At 40.3% G+C, this 16,912-nt stretch overlaps 1 protein-coding gene and 1 pseudogene across 3 annotated transcripts in view; one reads left to right on the forward strand and one right to left on the reverse strand.

Moving 5' to 3' along the window:
- LOC129828058 (phosphatidylcholine:ceramide cholinephosphotransferase 1-like) overlaps nucleotides 1–16,912 on the reverse strand; it is a 52,497-nt gene that overhangs the window by 34,498 nt on the left and 1,087 nt on the right. Inside the window, exon 1 of one of the 3 annotated variants that reach the window (XM_055889465.1) lies at nucleotides 7,844–8,044. The exons of 1 other annotated variant lie outside the window; for it this stretch is intronic. The gene's annotated coding sequence lies outside the window, so the exon portion shown is untranslated. Of the gene's footprint in view, nucleotides 1–7,022; nucleotides 7,314–7,843; nucleotides 8,045–16,912 lie in introns of those variants that run through there. One more of the 3 variants, XM_055889472.1, reaches the window with a different exon arrangement.
- Nucleotides 9,632–16,749, forward strand: LOC129828626 (multiple inositol polyphosphate phosphatase 1-like; annotated as a pseudogene).

Below are 16,912 nucleotides of genomic sequence, written 5' to 3' on the forward strand. Positions count from 1 at the left end.
GTGGCGCTCCTAGTGGCCAGGGACTTTAATACAGGGAAACTAAAATCAGTTTTACCAAATTTCTACCAGCATGTTAATCTTATTTTTTCAATAACAAAATAAAATAAATGTTTTAACTCGACCACCTTTACGCCACACAGAGACACATACAAAGCTCTCCATTTGGCAAATCTGACCATAATGCTTTCCTCCTGATTCCTGCTTACAAGCTCAAATTTAAGCAGGAAGCACCAGTGACTGTCTATAAAAAAAGTGCTCAGATGAAGCAGATGCTAAACTACAGGACTGTTTTGCTAGCACAGACTGGAATATGTTCCGGTATTCTTCCGATGGCATTGAGGAGTACACCACATCAGTCATTGGCTTCATCAATAAGTGCATCGAGGACGTCGTCCGCACAGTGACTGTATGTACATACCCCGACTAGAAGTCATGGATTACAGGCAACATTCGCACTGAGCTAAAGGGTAGAGCTGCCGCTTTCAAGGAGCAGAACTCAACCCGGAAGCTTATAAGAAATCCCGCTATGCCGTCTGACGAACCATCAAACAGGCAAAGCATCAACACATTACTAAGATTGAATTATACTTCACCGGCTCCGAAGCTCGTCCGATGTGGCATGGCCTGCAAACTATTACAGACTACAAAAGGGAAGCACAGCTGAGCTGCCCAGGGACACGAGCCTACCAGACAAGCTAAATAACTTCTATGCTTGCTTCAAGGCAAGTAACACTGAAACATGCATGATAGCATCAGCTGTTCCGGACGACTGTGATCACGCTCTCCGCAGCCGATGTGAGTAAGACCTTTAAAAACAGGTCAACATTCACAAGGCCGCAGGGCCAGACGGATTACCAGGACGTGTACTCCGGGCATGCACTGACCAACTGGCAAGTGTCTTCCCTGACATTTTCAACCTCTCCCTGTCTAATACCAACATGTTTCAAGCAGTGTGCCCAAGAACACTAAGGTAACATGCCTAAATGAGTACCGACCCGTAGCACTCATGTCTGTAGCCATAGAATTATTTGAAAGGCTGGTCATGGCGCACAACACCATTATCCCAGAAACCCTAGACCCACCCCAATTTGCATTACGCACCAACAGATGATGCAATCTCTATTGCACTCCACACTGCCCTTTCACATTGGGCAAAAGGAACACCTATGTGAGAATGCTGTTCATTGACTACAGCTCAGCGTTCAAGTGGCCTCAAAGCTGAGGACCCTGGAACTAAACACCTCCCTCTGCAACTGGATCCGGGCCTTCCTGACGGGCCACCCCCAGGTGGTAAGGGTAGGTAACAACACATCCGCAATGCTGATCCTCAACACGGGACCCCTCAGGGGTGCGTCCTCAGTCCACTCGACTGCACGGCCAGGCACAACTCCAACACAATCATTAAGTTTGCTGATGACAACAGTGGTAGGTCTGATCACCGACAACGATGAGACAGCCTATACAGAGTTCAGATACCTGACCGTGTGGTGCAAGGACAACAACCTCTCCCTCAATGGGATCAAGATTTATTTTTAAAAATCAGGATATTTTATACATGCAGGCTGCAATGTTTTTATTTAGGCTATTTTTACATATAGTTGGCATTGGCAATAGAAGTTACTTTAGGTTTGTATAATTTTCATTTAGATAGCATTTTAATTAACCAAATTAAACTGTTTCACGAAAATGTAAAATGTGCAAATGAAAACCATAACTGGCACATAGATCAGTAGAAATGGTAATATAAATTGGTATTCAACATGAGAAAGGTTGCCGACTCCTTTACCGGCAACTTCAGGAAAGTAATGGCAGAATCTGCAAAAGCCAGCAGGAGGAGAATAGTTGGGTCAGGTAAAGTTTTTTTCCCTTCTGGTCATCTAGATCTCTGACGCCCTCTTGAGGCATTGATCTTATTTCATCAAACCGAAAGCTTAAAGCATCATACAAGCTCAATGCTTATAGTTAATTTCATTAAAGCACATAGGGTGTGTCATATACATACACAGAAAAATACACATAAAAGAACAGATGATTTTCGGTTGACCAAGATTTTCTTTAGGTCGGGGACAGCTCTATGTGAGACCATTCATATTGGCATTGTGTCATTGTTCTGCCACATGGAAGTCAACTCAATTTGAAACCGGCCAGAGGGCAAAATCAGAGGACACTTTGAAATTTCCCCAATTTGCATATTCTATTACTATTTCCTAAGAACACAATGAATTGCTGCCATCTAGACTCAGGGGTAGACGTAACATAGTAAATGAAAATCTGGGACACTCAAATTAGTTTGATGTGTTATGTATTAAATTTGTGGATGTCCATCATCCATTTCTTATGATCGGTTACAGATTACCATTTGTATGATATCGTACAAATTGCAATTCATACAATATATTACAAATTTGCAATACATATAGGTTACAAATTCCAATTTGTTGCGGCTAACGTTAGCTAGGCGGCTAATGTTAGCTAGGCGGCTAATGTTAGCTAGGCATTCGGATTAGGGGTTAATGTTAGAGTTAACTAACATGCTAAGTAGTTGCAAAGTACCTAAAAAGTAGTATCAAAGTTTCTAACTAGCCAAAATGCTAAAGTTGTCTGGAATGAGATTCGAACAAGCAACCTTTGGGTTGCTAGACGTTGACGTTTTTGCCTTAATTAACCTTCTGTCTTATGTAACCATACCAAATGTAACACATGAGTGTCCCAGATTTTTTGTTTACTATGTTATGTCTAGTCCATGAGACCAGCCTGGAAATTGACACCAAATTTTGTAATATATGGGATGGTATTTTGTATTTCATCTGGATGGAATACAAGAGCAGGCCAACAGCCCTATTGTCCAAAATAGCACCAGACCTTGTAGAATAGAATACATGTTCTCTGTTCTGCATGTTTATTTGGTAATAGCTAATTAGACATTGTAGATCCAATCACAACCTTTCCCCTGCTGGATCCTTAAGTTAATTAAGACTGTGCAGAAGCAGCAGCCCAAGAAGACGGGCAGGAACTTCAGAAAGAGTCTGCTCAAGGCCAACAACATGAAGCCGCAGAATGAACTGCTATACTAGTTAAGCCTATACTATTTCAAACTTTGAAGGTGCAAGTCAATCTGCATCCAAGAGCCCAGGGGCACCGGGGCCTGTCCAAGTTTAATTAATCCTAACGGGAGAGAGAGAAAATAATCAGGGATGTGAAGACAAGACAGCAGGGCTGAATCTCTAATTTAATTAAAGCTTAAGAGGCAAGTTATTGTTGCAGCTTCTGTCCTGAGTGCTCATTTATATTCTCAGCAATCGTGTGATGGTGGAGACTCATGCACGCTGGAAATCTAGGCCTAACTAGCTACATGATCAAAGTTGATTGAGAAGAAATTAAATGCTCACAGAATATAGGCTAATCATTATCTGTTTGGCGACAGTGGTTGATCTTACTGGCAAAACCATCTGTCTTCATTGTTTTACCCTACAGCCTTTTGAAATACAGTACAATGTTTACATTATCTAGATTCTAGGCTATAGGCAGACACTCAGTTTACATTATCTTCAGTTAGGCCTACTTGTTTTCTTCTATATCCTGGGCATGCATAAACATTCCACACCCTGAATGTCACTGTGTTTTTACAAGATTCACATGACAGGATATGGAATTGACACATCATATATAGTAGCAAGAAAAAGTATGTGAACCCTTTGGAATTACCTGGATTTCTGCATAAATTGGTCATAAAATCGTCATCCAAGTAACAACAATAGACAAACACAGTCTGCTTAAACTAATAACAAACAACTATAAGTGTTCATATCTTTATTGAACACACTGTGTAAACATTCACCGTGCAAAGTATGTGAACCCTTAGATTTAATAACTAGTTGACGATCTTTTGGCAGCAATAACATCAACCAAACATTTTCTGTAGTTGGGGATCAGACCTGCTCAACAGTCAGGAGGAATTTTGGGCCATTCCGCTTTACAAATCTGTTTCAGTTCAGCAATATTCTAGGGATGTCTGGTGTGAACCGCTGACGAGGTCATGCCACAGCATCTCAAATCAGGTTGAGGTCAGAACTCTGACTTGGCCACTCCAGAAGGCGCATTTTCTTCTGTTGAAGCCATTCTGTTGTTGATTTACTTCTGTGTTTAGGGTCGTTGTCCTTGTTCTGTTGACCTTCAAATTCGTAGAGCCTCTTACATTCTCCTGCAAAATGTCTTGATAAACTTGAATTCATTTTTCTGTCGATGATAGCAAGCTGTCCAGGCCCTGTCCAAACCATGATGCTCCCTCCAACATAATTTATAGTTGGGATGAGGTTGATGTTGGTGTGCTGGGCCTTTTTTTCCCTCCACAGTGTTGCGTGTTCCTTCCAAACAACTCAACTTCAGATGAATCTGTCCACAGAATACATCCAGGTGCTCTTTTGCGAACTTCAGACATGCAGCAATGGTTTTTTTTGGACAGCAGTGGCTTCTTCCATGGTGTTCTCCCATAAGCACCATTCTTGTTTAGTGTTTTACGTATTGTAGACTCGTCAACAGAGATGTTAACATCTTCCAGAGATTTCTGTAAGTCTTTAGCTGACACTCTAGGATTCTTTTAACCTCATTGAGCACTATGCGGGGTGCTCTTGCAGTCATCTTTGCAGGATGGCCACTGCTAGGGAGAGTAGCAACAGTGCTGAAACTTCTCCATTTGTCTTACCATGGACTGACTTCTAGAGATACGTTTAACCCTTTTCAGCTTTATGCATGTCAACAATTCTTCATCTTAGGTCTGAGATCTATTTTGTTCGAGGCATGGTTCACATCAGGCAATGCTTCTTGTGAATGGCAAACTCAAATTTGGGGTTTTAGGGCAATGTAGCTCTAACCAACATCTATCTCGTGTCATTGATTGGACTCCAGGTTAGCTGACTCCAATTAGCTTTTGGAGAAGTCATTAGCCTAGGGGTTTACATACTTTTCCCAACCTACACTGAATGTTTAAATTTTGTATTCAATAGACAAAAAAGATACAATAATGTGTGTTTTATTAGTTTTAGCACACTGCGTTTACCTATTGTTGTGACTTAGATGAAGATTAGATCAAATTTTATGACCAATTCATGCAGAAATCCAGGTAATTCCAAAAGGGTTCACATACTTTTTCTTGCCACTGTAAGGTACGTGCTATATGGATCCCTGGGTCATCCCTACCCTGCTGAAATTTTCAAAAAAATGTAAGGGTTAGATAAGGGTTGTAATTATAGTTAGTGTAGGGATGTCCCAAGGGTCCCAAATAGCAATGGCCCATCATATATGAAATAGTTTTCTGCTGATCTGTCCTTGAACTGTGATGGTATAGGAGGCTACCTTGATTTTGGATAGTAATTAAATGTTAGCTCTTCTTCAAGAGGGTCATGATCATTTTAAACCTCATGCTTCCCGTGTATGTGCTCTGCAAGCAGGTAAGCAATGTGTAGAATCATTGAAAGCAGTGTGTCCTGGCATGGCTAATGTTCGGCGTGTTCAGTTGCTTGTCATGTGCGGCAGGTAGCTAAGTGGTTATTAAGAGCGTTGAGCCAGTAACCGAAAAGTAGCTGGTTCAAATCCCCAACCGACTAGGTGAAAAATCTGCCGATGTACCCTTGAGCAAGGTACTTAACCCTAATTGCTCCTGTAAGTCGCTCTGGATACGAGCGTCTGCTGAATGACTAAATTGTAAATATTTACCACGTGTAGACGAAACATGCTCTAGCATCTGTGCCCTGGTTGAGTTATAACATTTGAAGAAAAAAAATATTTAAATCTTGGCACAGCTGCAGACCCACACAAATCATACAATGGATCCATTCCTCCAAGGACAGTTTATACCTCACTGGCCTCAAGTGTCTCACTTTTTCCACACACAAAAGCCAAAGCTCTCAATGACCATGTTAAAACAAACCACAAGGAAACCACACAGGGGGCTTTGGTATCTCATTCTGGATGGCTAAAGGAGGCAAAAGTTGCCTTGGAAATTAATACCTCCCCTGTTTTAAAGCCCAACTATGCTGCTAAACATCCACTTAGACTACAATTTGGAATAGTTGATTACCTGCCTGAGGAACATTTATCTGTGATATGTCTTTCATGCTTGTGAACAAAAACATTTTTAAAAGACAATGCAAGTCATTTATATCTATACACCTATGATCATCAACTAGATTCAGCAACAGGACGATTTTTTCTTGAGCGGAATAAACTTGTAGACTGCAAATTGACCACAAGAAGCAAAATGGTATAATATTGGACAAAAATATAATTTCAAGCCTTGCTTACATTTGTATACAATCACATGTCTCTTATGTGTGGGAATACTTGGGAACACATTGCCAAAATTAAAATAACTTGAAGCTGACTTCCTGGTGTTTTTAGTCTTATGTCCAACAAAAATTCTAAACAAGTTTTTTTGGTTGTTGTTGAAAACGTGGGGGCCAAATAATACCACCCGTCAGTTGGGGACCCGTACTCTACACCTTTATCATGTTAAGAAAATCAATATCATGTGATATGTTTATCATTGCAGGATTCATTCTTTATAAACAATAAAAGATCCTATATTTCACTGCACTGGTGTCACTTCTCTCTGGAGATGGATCCAGCTGCACCCCTTTCTGTTGCCTGGGAAACGAATGTAAGGAGTGGTTGATGAAAGGTGTCCTCCACTAAATACACCTTGGTGATTTCTAATGAGCCATGGATAGCCACTGATTCCTGGCATAATGCTAACGGGAAATGCCTCTCTTCGCTATCAGCCACTAGACCAAACTGTATTTACAGTCACGTTGATTGCAATGACTGAATATTAATGTCATTGGCAGAATTAGCCATGTAGTTGGCAAAAAGATCGAGAAATCACTGCCACGGGCGCGCCGAGTAAAGACAGATTTATCGAGTCAAATCACCTACCTTTATGCCCTCGCAGCGCCTACTCTCGTTAAACTAGCGATCCAGCAAAAGTTTATGCGTGAAAGCTGTTTGGCATCTTATTTCATCCTCACCTTGACCTGACATGCATCAGGTGTGAAGTCAGAAGCTCCCCGAGACACGAAACCTGTCAAACAGACCCAGAAATAGATTGTGTGGCGTACGATAGAAGAGTCCTTGCCTCCGATAAATTGAGAAAATGCAAAGGCCTATATTCCTACAGCAGTTTCACTAATGCACAGTCCAGTACTCGTTTTTACTGAGCTACTAATCACGAGCAGCTACGTAACTGTAAAATCCTGGAAATGTGCAAATCTCGGAGAATATATGTGCCTCATGCTCAAGCACATCTAAAGAGTTTCACAGTGCTCTTTTTATACTGTATGGCAGTCGCCCTCTGGTGGAGAGAAGCGGTATTTTCCTGATAGAAACCATATGGCAGGGAGCAAAAAAAGAATACAAATACATTTTAAATAATTTTCGTTGTTGGACATAAACGACTGTAAAAATCACCGGGTAATCAGTTCAAAGTGATATTAAGTTAGGAAATCTGTTCTCAAGTATTCCCACGCATAAATAGAGAGGCATATGTGAGCGTATCCCATTGTAATCAAGGTTTGAAATGATTCTGTTTTTTGCCAAACTATATCCGTTTGGTATTCTTGCGGTCAATTTGCAGTGTACGAATGATGTATAACTATGTTACAGAACCCGAACATTCACCCAAGGAAAAATCTGCCCACTGCTGAATTTAAAGTGGGTGCCATAGCGGGTAATCTTGCCTGTGGACCAGATGGTGAATTTCTAAATACACCGTTTGGAACATGACAGTGTTTGATTCTGGAAATTGTCCTTTACAAGCCGGAATGTTGCATACAATTATATTTTAACTTACTCTGCCGATTGTCTGTAGTTTTGGTCCTTCAGCTGGTCGAAAGTTGAGAGAAAATATCCACAGGAAAGTATTGTTTACTCGACCTTTAAGAGCGCCAGTACTGAAGTTGAAATTTCTATCACCTGGCACATGCGCAAAATCATGTAAAAACCTGCAAGACATCGTATACTATGAATAGCTCATGTGCAAGAGCAAAACACATATTGATTGCCACACACACATAGGCTGTGTTTAGACAGGCTGAACAATTCTGATATTTTTTCCACAAATTGGTATTTTGACCAATACCACTTTATCTTTTCTGGGGGCTGATCTGATTGGTCAAAAGGCCAATCAGATCAGTGAAAAACAATGAAAAACTAAAAGGTCAGAATTGGGCTGGCTGTCTAAAAGCAGCATGTGTGTGGACCTAGGTTTTGAAGTTGGTTTAATAATAATTTCCTGTGTATATTTTCTCTCAAATTTCAACCAGCTGAGGGACCAACTGGCTGAGTAAGAGTAATCATATTTTTATTCTACGTTCCTGACAGACCAGGGACATTTAGGATTTTTCTATGTATATGATATTGTCTACATAATTTGAAGACTGGGGGTAATCAACTCAATGACATTGAATCCACTAAGGTATAGAGCCCTTTCTGTGTTTACAAACATTTCCAAACCAGGGCGATGCACGCAAGTTGGTGGCAGAACAACTGGGAGTTCTTGTAGAACGCCAGCAAAAAAAAGCCTATAATTACATGTTGTTTATGACTGCATTTCACACTACTTTTGGATTATAATTGTATTTTAAGGCTCGTATGAATGTCTTACTCAATAAAATGTTCGTCATCGCAAATCGACTGCATACATCAACCAGTAAAATGGATCTTTGGCTAGCTTTTGCTATAGCCTTTATCAACGAGCGTTAGCATTCTAGCTAACAACCGCTGCATCCAAAATAGTTATTTTGCAAACACAACCAAATATAATCTTAGCGACTGTTCAAACAAGAATCCAAACATAATTGTAAGTATATGAGAACCACAAAAAAACATTAGAAGTAATAAAAACATACTAGATTTATGTTGAATGGACGCAGATGGCAATGGCTTTCTTACTGCAACAAAGAGTCGTGTGCATAACGGCAGTGTGCCATGTACTGGAAAAGGTTCAATATGGTTGAGTCCCCGTCGTGGCGACAATACAACATTAGTTGTCGTACGCCATAAACTCTTAAAGAATGATGTTGAAACCACATGGCTGCTTTTTGAATATTGTTTTGATTTCCTTCATCCCTGAACAACTTTTGTTTAATAATCTTGATTTCTGTCCAATTTCTAAAAAGGTCATTGATCCAGGGTTTTACCAAATATTTTTTTAGAACTAAACAGGGACCACCGCCTGTTTCCAATGGGACAAAATGAATCATAGTCGGCAGAGCCAAGCATGAGTTAGCGAGATCCTATTGGCGCGTTCTAGAATATATTTACGTTAGGCAACGCATACTCTGAAGTACGCCTGTGCAAAATAACTCAATTTGCCCTTGCACTCCTAGACACTGCGATTTGTAGAAACTTTGGCAAAGGGTAAAGTCTACGAAACTTGCCTACTATGTTAGTAACATATTCTAGTTTTTGAAAGAACTGTATTGACATTAAATGTTTCATAGATTAAAAAATAAATAACATCTTCTCCCAATGCCGGCCACTGGGCTTCCTCTCATCACCATATTTGGTGGTGGGTACAAACGCCAAGCGGATGCATCAGATGTATGCATCTGGTTAAACATCTGGTTTTAGTGTGGGCCTCGTCGCATATGAAAACGCAGCGATATATTACGGTTGGCCGGCTGGTGGAGCTCCGTTTTTTGTGTTCAAAGTTCGCAGCAAAACAACAACAAAGCAGGAAACAATGCGATAGCTTAGCTAACTTAGTTTAGTAGTTAAATAATCAATTGTTCCTACCTCAACTAATTTGACGAAATGACAACTGCGTTATCTAAACAAAGTTTGTTGTTCATGACATTTAGTCTTGCTTTGACCAGGTTTTCATACTGCTCAGTTGCAACTGCTAACGTCAATTCAAACATACCTGCGATTGCAAATCATTTTGGAACGAAAGGCAGATATGAGGAGGTTAACCGTTATCTCATTAATGACATTCTCTCGGTAAACAAATCCATTTTAAAACCAGTATGTACCAATAGCACGGCTATTCATGTGACCGCTATTATTCGACATGGTACACGATATCCATCGACCAAAAATATAAAAATTATGCAACGGCTTTACGACCTTGTTCTAAACGAGGCAATGAATACTGATAAATGGCTGAAGGATATCAAAACCAAGTGGGAAATGTGGTACACTGACGACATGGATGGCAAGCTTGTGGAGAAGGGCCGAGATGACCATAGGCATCTGGCTGTCAGGTTGGCAACACTGTTTCCATCTCTGATATCCGAGGAAAACCTCAGAGCCCACCGTATCCGTTTCATCACTAGCTCTAAACACAGATGCGTGGACAGCATTGTAGCATTTCAAGAGGGCCTACTCAACCTTTGGAAAGTGACAGGGGAGTTTGTTTGTACAGCAAGGCTAGCTAGTTTTGTCGTTTTGCTATTCCTTGAATGATATTCACTCTCACACTGATTACTATTGTTACAGCTGAGGGGGATTTGTTGGGGGTGAGATCTGAGACAATGTACAATGTTTGGACTTATTGTATTCTGTTTTTGTCTTGTTGCAGAAGTTGGACCCAGCCACAAAATCAACGATGAGTTGATGAGGTTCTTTGACCAGTGTCAGAAATTTGTTGAGGACGTAGAGAACAACCAAACTGCCCTGGAAGAGGTCCACCTCTTCAAGGCCTCAGCAGAGATGAAAAGAGTGCAGATGAAGATGGCTGACCAGCTGCAAGTGCCATACAATCGCATCACACCAGGTTGTTTGGTTCCAAATCTTTGCCACTTTGTGTAGTGGAGGGAGTTAATCATGTTACAGCTGAAACTTACTATCCTATTGTGCCAGTTACATTTGTTCACTAATCCTCCTTTTTTTTGTCACCAGATCTGCATTCTTCCTGTGCTCATATGAGTTTGCCATCAAATCTTTGAACTCTGCCTGGTGCAACCTGTTTGATGAGACTGACGCCCAAGTATGTACACAACATCATGGGAGCGCTATTGCCTCTGCCACAAACAATGAAGAACCCAGTTCTGCCATAAAGATCAAATGTTCATTAATGCAATCACCTGTGCCTTTTCAGGTGCTGGAGTACAAAAATGACCTGAAACAGTACTGGAAGAGGGGCTATGGTCATGATATCAACCGCAAGTCCAGTTGCAATCTCTTTCATGACCTGTTCAATCGTCTTGATCAGGCTGCTCGTGAGATCAGGTGAGTTGGTTGTAAAGTTAAACCACAGTCCACATTAATTTTATTGTCCACCATAATCATGTAACTTGGACAAGTTCTTACAGTTCCTTCAGAAAGTATTGACACCCCTTGACTTTTTCCACATTGTGTTGTTACAAAGTGGGATTAAAATGGATTTCATTGTCAATGATCTACACAAAGTACTCTGTCAAAATGGAAGAAAAATTCTAACGTTTGTATATCTAGATCATGGTTACATAAGTATTCAACCCCCTCAGTCAATACATGTTAGAATCACCTTTGCCAGCGATTACAGCGGTGTGTATTTCTGGATAAGTCTAAGAGATTTGCTCACTTGGATTGCACAAAATGTGCACATTCTAACTTTAAAAAATTCTTCAAGCTCTCAAGTTGGTTGTTGATCATTGCCACAGTCTTGCCATAGATTTTTAAAGCCAATTTTAAGTAAAAACTGTAACTTGGCCACACAGGAACATTCAATGTTGTCTTAGTAAGCAACTCCAGTGTACAGTCGTGGCCAAAAGTTTTGAGAATGGCACAAATATTAATTTTCACAAAGTTTGCTGCTTCAGTGTCTTTAGATATTTTTGTCAGATGTTACTATGGAATACTGAAGTATAATTACAAGCATTTCACACGTGTCAAAGGCTTTTATTAACAATTACATGAAGTTGATGCGAAGAGTCAATATTTGCAGTGTTGACCCTTCTTTTTCAAGACCTCTGCAATCCGCCCTGGCATGCTGTCAATTAACTTCCGGGCCACATCCTGACTGATGGCAGCCCATTCTTTCATAATCAATGCTTGGATTTTGTCCGAATTTGTGGGGTTTTGTTTGTCCACCTGCCTCTTGGGGATTGACCACAAATTCTCATTGGGATTAAGGTCTGGGGAGTTTCCTGGCCATGGACCCAAAATACCGATGTTTTGTTCCCTGAGCCACTTAGTTATCACTTTTGCCTTATGGCAAGATGCTCCATCATGCTGGAAAAGGCATTGTTCGTCACCAAACTGTTCCTGGATGGTTGGGAGAAGTTGCTCTCAGAGGATGTGTTGGTACCATTCTTTATTCATGGCTGTGTTCTTAGGCAAAATTGTGAGTGAGCCCACTTGGCTGAGAAGCAACCCCACACATGAATGGTCTCAGGATGCTTTACTGTTTGCATGACACAGGACTGATGGTAGCACTCACCTTGTCTTCTCCGGACAAGCTTTTTTCCGGATACCCCAAACAATCGGAAGGGGGATTAATCAGAGAACATGACTTTACCTCAGTCCTCAGCAGTCCAATCCCTGTTCCTTTTGCAGAATATCAGTCTGTTCCTAATGTTTTTCCTGGAGAGAAGTGGCTTCTTTGCTGCCCTTGACATCAGGCCATCCTCCAAAAGTCTTTGCCTCACTGTGCGTGCAGATGCACTCACACCTGCCTGCTGCCATTACTGAGCAAGCTCTACTGGTGGTGCCCTGATCCCGCAGCTGAATCAACTTTAGGAGACGGTCCTGTCTCTTGCTGGACTGTCTTGGTCACCCTGAAGCCTTCTTCACAACTATTGAACCGCTCTCCTTGAAGTTCTTAATCATCCGATAAATGGTTGTTTTAGGTGCAATCTTACTGGAAGCAATATCCTTGCCTGTGAAGCCCTTTTTGTGCAAAGCAATGATGACAGCACATGTTTCCTTGCAGGTAACCATGATTGACAGAGGAAGAACAATGATTCGAAGCACCACCCTCCTTTTGAAGCTTCCATTCTGTTATTTGAACTCAATCAGCATGACAGAGTGATCTCCAGCCTTGTCCTCATCAACACTCACACCTGTGTTAACGAGAGAATCACTGACATGTCAGCTGGTCCCTTTGTGGCAGGGCTGAAATGCAGTGGAAATGTTTTTGAGATTCAGTTCATTTGCATGGCAAAGAGGGACTTTGCAATTCATCTGATCACTCTTCATAACATTCTGGAGTATATGCAAATGGCCATCATACAAACTGAGGCAGCAGACTTTATGAAAATTCATATTTGTGTCATTCTCAACTTTTGGCCACGACTGTATATTTGGCCTTGTTTTAGGTTATTGTTTTGCTGAAAGTTTAATTTGTTTTCCTGTTTCTGTTGGAAAGCAGACAACCAGGTTTTCTCTAGGATTTTGCCTGTGCTTAGCTCTATTCCATTTCTTTTTATCCCCAAAAAACTCATTAGTCCTTGCCGATGACAAGAATACCTATAACATGATGCAGCCACCACCATGCTTTAAAATATGAAGTGGTACTCCGTGACATTATTGTGTTGGAATTCCACTTTTACGTTGTGGGGTATTGCGTGTAGATCAGTGACACAATCTCAATTGAATCCATTTTAAATTCAATCTGTAACACAACGTGCAAACCCGGACAACACTGGGCCAATTGTGCGGCAATCGAGACCGGATGTGATTCAGCCTGGATTCGAACCAGGAACTGTAGTGTCACCTCTTGCACTGAGACGCAGTGCCTTAGACCACTGCACTACTCGGGAGCCCGTGTGGCTGGTTATTATCATGATTTTTGAACTGTGTATTGTCACACTTTTTTTTGTTCAGGTTTGGGCATGTATCTGAGGCTGTGAGCATCCAGGTGGGTCATGCCGAGACCCTCCTGCCCCTGTTGGCCCTCATGGGCTTCTTCAGAGACGAGACGGCCCTGACTGCTGACAACTTTGACGTGCAAAATGGCCGCACCTTCCGTACCAGCCGCATTGTGCCTTACGCAGCCAACCTGCTCTTTGTGCTGTATGACTGCAGCGAAGGACTCCGGCTACAGTTCCTCCTCAACGAGACACCTCAGAACTTCCCTGACATAATGCACCAGGCTCCACTCTACGATACGGTCAGAGAGACCTACAGAGAGCTGCTGCAAGGCTGCAATTTTGAAAAGGAGTGCGAGCTGTCCAGACCCAACTCTGAGTTGTGAGCTTGGGGCGTGTGAACGTAAAGGGCTCTCTCTACAGGGGTTGGAGGATTCAAATGTCTGTGTCATGCAAGAGAGGGGTTTTAACGGTTTTGGCCAAAGCAGTTCCTTTGTTAATGGTCTAGCCTTTTTTAAGTATTCAAGTCAGGTTTTACAGATATACACGTTTCACAGATGGCGTTTACAGGTACACCCTTTTTTTAGGTGTCACTTTTTTTTCTTGGCCTTTTATTTAACTAGGCAAGTCGGTTAAGAACATTCTTATTTTCAATGACGGCCTAGGAACAGTGGGTTAACTGCCTTGTTCAGGGGCAGAACGACAGATTTTTACCTTGTCAGCTCGGGGATTCGATCTTCCAACCTTTTAGTTACTAGTCCAACGCTTGCAACCTTTCGGTTACTAGTCCAACGCTCTAACCACTAGGCTACCTGACTTTAGCATATGAATTATGATTGCATTCTTTTCCAGGGTCAGAATCCAGGGTGTTCATTGAGCACTCTAAAAGAGGCGTGGGAGCTTTATATTTATGTAATTTCACAATTTTGTATTGATTTATATTATAACATATTTTTCAGGTGCCTTTGTTGGCATACAGTATGCATTTTCCAAAAGCAGAAAGAAACACTTTATAGAATTATGTCTGCCACTGGATACAGTGAGCTATTCAAGTATTAGGACGTTGACATTTTTGTTATTTTTGGCTCTGTTCTCCAGCATTTTGGATTTTAACTCATACAATGATTGAGGTTAAAGTGCAGACTGTCAGCTTTAATTTGACAGTATTTTCATCCATATCAGGTGAAGTGTTTAGAAATTACAGCACCTTTTTTGGGGGGGGGAACACCATTTGGGATTTGAAGTGATTCAATGACTGAGGTTAGTGTGGACTGTCAGATTTTAATTAGGGTATTTTCATCCATATCAGGTTAACCATTTTAGAAATTGTTCATAAACACTTCTACAAATGCTAACCTTCCCAGTTTTATTGTAATGGTGAGGTTATCATGTCTTGGGTATGATATTTATGCTTCTGTCTCACTCATAATTTTTCAGGACTATCCATTGTCATGGTAGCATCCACATTAATGTGGAAGTGTTTACAAACATCTTATTCTTATTTACAATAAAAGTGTCTCCAAATTGACACAATACATAATTTACCATTAATTTCTATTGGGCACAAAATAATCTGAAACACAACCAAAAAGCAAATGCATTCAACAGGTTTGTAGTCACAAGCCTGATGTAATCATTGCACAAGCATTTTGCTACACTTGCAATAACATCTGCTAACCATGTGTATGTGACCAATAAAATTTGATTTGATCATTGCATGCTTGGAATATGAGACCAAATACTAAACCTTTGACTACTTTAATACACATAAGTGAATTTGTGCCAATACTTTTGGTCTCCTAAAATGGGACTAAGTTAAAAAAAAAAAGTGCTGTAATTTCTAAATGGTCATTTCTAAAAAAAAAAAAAAAATGACAGTCTCCACTTTAACCTCATAGTCATTGTATCAAAACATGTCACTAACCAGGTTTCCATCCAACCTTTTTTTTTTTAAGTACAGCACATGTCGGATAAAACATGTAATGACAGGCCTAATGGAAACAACATTTTTAGGTAAACTTAACAAATGTCGACCAAACAAAATACCCTAGACAAGGTGGGATATTTTTGTCCCGGTAAGATTATTTATACGAGAAAAGTCGGTGGAAACGATTTTATGCGCAAATATTGATATAACCATATCGAAGTTAACTTGGGAGTCACGCGACAACGTTGTGTGGTCCTCCCACTATGACTTCGGTAAAGCATGCAGTTTATTAGGTTACAGATGAACACTTTATGGACTTCACAGGGTGATGAAAATGCAAGGCGATGAGCTTGATGCGCCTTTCAAATAAATATCGAGGGTCTTATTCTGGTGACATGATAATCTATGCTCTACTGTTTGACAAATACGAAATGATCTATTTTGTTAATTATAGTGCGTTCGAGCCAACACCGTGCAGCACGTGCCAATACTGGCTACACTCGCTAATAACTCATTGTTTTGGTAAGAACGACCCGTAGAGTTGAAAATGTGACGGAAACCCATTTTAACGTTGTTTTTTTTTATTTGGTACGTGGCAATTTAACAGCAATTTTGTTTTATGTGCACTACGTCATCACGCACAGCCATTTATCTGCAACAAGTCAATTTGATAAACACATCTGGAGGGAAAAGGCGCTTATTTGTTTTTATGTGGATTTTAGAATATTCTCATAAATCTGTCTCAATTGGATGGAAACCTTGCTACTGTCCCAATACTGTTGAAGCTCACTGTATATGCGTTGTGTTTCCTTGCTGAAAATGACCCTTTGCAATGTTATTATATATATTTTTTTGCTCAATAATATGAGTAGTTTGTGATTTTATATTTGTACTCATTTTTTGAAAAATTAATTCCAAAATGTGCCTTTTTTGTTTCAAACATTAATGGGACTGCTTTGTGAACAACTTTACTTGATTATTTTCTACATTGTCATATAATTTGCGTTGAAATATTTCAGATTAAAGTAAATGCCTTGAGTTTGTTTTCTTTTGACATTTTATTCTGTATCAAATACAAATTTATCAACCCATTTCAAAATCAGTAAATTCTCAAATAACGTTAAAATGTTCCATGACAAACAGTGATTATTTGTAAATTAAAATATGCTTTTTTAATGATTATCTTCAAATATCATAAATC

The sequence above is a fragment of the Salvelinus fontinalis genome, chromosome 1 (assembly GCF_029448725.1).
Source record: "Salvelinus fontinalis isolate EN_2023a chromosome 1, ASM2944872v1, whole genome shotgun sequence".
In the NCBI taxonomy this organism is placed as follows: domain Eukaryota; kingdom Metazoa; phylum Chordata; class Actinopteri; order Salmoniformes; family Salmonidae; genus Salvelinus; species Salvelinus fontinalis.